The sequence below is a fragment of the Anoplophora glabripennis genome, unplaced genomic scaffold, assembly GCF_000390285.2.
Source record: "Anoplophora glabripennis isolate ALB-LARVAE unplaced genomic scaffold, Agla_2.0 scaffold468, whole genome shotgun sequence".
Taxonomy (NCBI): Eukaryota; Metazoa; Arthropoda; class Insecta; order Coleoptera; family Cerambycidae; genus Anoplophora; species Anoplophora glabripennis.
Window position 1 is genome coordinate 414,034 of NW_019416618.1, and position 2,664 is coordinate 416,697.

Here is a 2,664-nt window from a genome sequence, read left to right on the forward strand (position 1 = left end):
TATTCCCATCGTCCCCATTAGATTAAAAAATTTTAGTGTTGGAATAACATGAAATAAATTAAATGTTAGCTAATCACATAATTTTTTTATTTAATTTAAAATACAGTTATATTTAATAATTAAATTAGTTAAAAATTCTTTTTACGAGAAATAGAATTACTGTGATCAAATAAAATTCAAGAATATTTTTTTCCTTTCTCAAGATCAATTATCTAAATTCATATTAAACAAATTTGCTTTAATCTTAAATTTTTTTTAACAAAGACTGTCTCTATAAACGTAGCAAACAAAATTTAAACTAAATTACAACTATATGCTCATACGAGCTGGCGCCCAACCAAAAGAAATAAGATACAAAGAAGAAGAAGCGAAGCAGTATAAGCAAATAAAGGTAAGAAAATTATCGTCTCACAAGAATTTATTACAATATTTACATACCTAGTTTTTTTATTTATGTGCACGCATGAATTTCCCTATATGCACAATTGTGCAATTTTTACATTTAATGCGTTGCATTCTTCTATCTGTTTAACAAAAACTATATATATATTCATATATTCGCAGATCTCTCCTCCTTGTCCTTCAAATGTAGAGAAATGGAGTTTTAAGAGCCCAATATACAGGGTGAGTCGGAAGAATCGCACCAAACTCCAAGAATGGATACTACACTGTAAAATTTCACTCAAATTTCACTCAATTTTACTCAATAATGTATCAATTTCTGCCCACACCCGATTGAGTGAAATTTTTGCTCTATTAGAATGAGTAGAACTGAGTGAAACTATTGCATCAGAAATTAGTGAGTTTTACTCAAATCCGAGTTACTGCTAACTATCAATTGAGTAACTTTTGACTCTATTCTGAGTATATAAAACTAATTTAGAGTCGACTCTAATATGATTTAAATTTAACTCTAATATGATTTAAATTTAACTATTATTGAGTAATTTTTTACTCAGACTTGGTTTTTAATTAACTAAATATAGAGTGCAAAAATAATTAATTAGAATATACATTGTTGAAATTCATTCACTTTGTGCGGCCTCCTCTTGTCCTGGCTGAGACCCGCCAGCTGATACCCGCCGCAGCCGACTAAGGCTTGTTCTCCTGGCGATCACGCTTTTCTGGAGCATCTAGCGGGTCCCTATCAACTGTGGTCGAGATTACAGAAGCAATATGTAAGTGGTGCCATCGTTACGGCGACATTCAATGATGCAGATTTTTCACATGTAATACTGATTCATGCAGTAAAACTGGTATGTAAACAAAGCATAGTATCAAATTTATCAAAATTTAGTTGAAATTTGTAAATATAAGTAAAATTTTGGCATAACTTTTAACTTAACCTAGAAACGTGCAATTGGTGTCAAAAGATGCAAAAAAATGCAAAGAAGCTGAAAATGTAAATTTCATGTATCATAATTCAGTCCAAAAACAGTATTTGCATAAATAAAATTTCAAAAATATTTGGTATTGTTGCTATAGTGATTTTCACTTGTTTTTTTCATGTTTCTTAAAACTAATCTCCGGGTCGAGGTAGCCAGTCTTCCATGTTTACCTGTAGCAGTAACATCGCTAATTTGCTCCTAGAAAAAACAATTGCTATCAATTAAAATCAACAAATTAGTTAAAAGTTTATACTTATCAAGCCATCTTGGTGGTGAAATGTCGTGAACAGATACAGCTGTCAAAAATCTGAAAGTCACATTAGTAGAAGTGACATAAGTGCGAAAAGTCATTCAACAACACAAGTAATTGTAAAACAAACAACCAATTGAAACAATCTATAAAAAAATAGTGCAGTGCAGTTTCATCTGCAGGAATTCTTGTAAAAGAAACATACAAGTAAACTTCGACAATCTTCGTGGCGAGACGTCATTTCAACGAGGAACCTCAGACCAGTGCGACTACGTGCAGGAGAATTTACAGTGCAGCGAGGTTACATGCAGATTAAATAACTAGCAATAAATCTACGTTCGTAAGTGTCGACAATTAGCTAAACAAATTTGCAAATTTAAAACTAAAGCGCTATATGAATTGCTTCATTAAAAATTTCATTGCACTTATGTGTAATAACAATTTCATTGTCAATTAACTGTACTACTTACAGCATATAACATTATTATGCACTGTAACAGTAGAATTTAGGGGAGAAATTTCTTGTTTAATTAATCTAGTATAAGGAGGATAATATTTGTAAATTGTAAAAAAAAACATGACTAGTAAAATCTTGTAATATATCGATATTTTGTAACTTAAATATATCATTCATTTAGAGAAATTAGAGTAAGAAATCAATATATAAAATTTAAATAATAATAAAAATAAAATAATAGTAAAGGAACCCACACGCTGAGAGAGTCTCATATCATAATAATTATCAATAACAATATATAAAAAAATAAAGGCGTCCACAACATAATAATATAAAGAGAACGCACTACAACCACATAATGATGTGGGGGGTCACTCAATAATGAGGAAATGAAGTGTATCAAATACGAGTTTATCTGGAGAATTTATTTAACGAGTACCTATATTTGAGTGAAAGTACTCAGTTTTAATTCAAATATTATCACAAATGAGTAAAATTATCAAAATGCTCAATATTGAGTGAAAATGTACTCAATAATTTCACTCAATAGAGTCACTCCGTACCTTTGT